The sequence below is a fragment of the Etheostoma spectabile genome, chromosome 13 (assembly GCF_008692095.1).
Source record: "Etheostoma spectabile isolate EspeVRDwgs_2016 chromosome 13, UIUC_Espe_1.0, whole genome shotgun sequence".
In the NCBI taxonomy this organism is placed as follows: Eukaryota; Metazoa; Chordata; class Actinopteri; order Perciformes; family Percidae; genus Etheostoma; species Etheostoma spectabile.
This window is the reverse complement of record NC_045745.1, coordinates 5,267,704-5,267,915: the sequence shown is the minus strand read 5'-3', so window position 1 is coordinate 5,267,915 and position 212 is coordinate 5,267,704.

Genomic DNA, 212 nt, shown 5'->3' with positions numbered 1-212 from the left:
ATTTATGAGTTCTCACTAAAATAATATGAAAATAATTTGTTTTATTATCACAACAGAACATCAAAATATATTAAAGTTGTGATAAATAAAATGTATCAAAATACAAACTTAAGATATGAAACTTAAAGTCATTTGAACAAAAAGAAATTTAAAAAATCAGTGTTGGCAACAGGGACGTTGTAGAGCGTCCTCTGGTGGACAGACTATGCAAC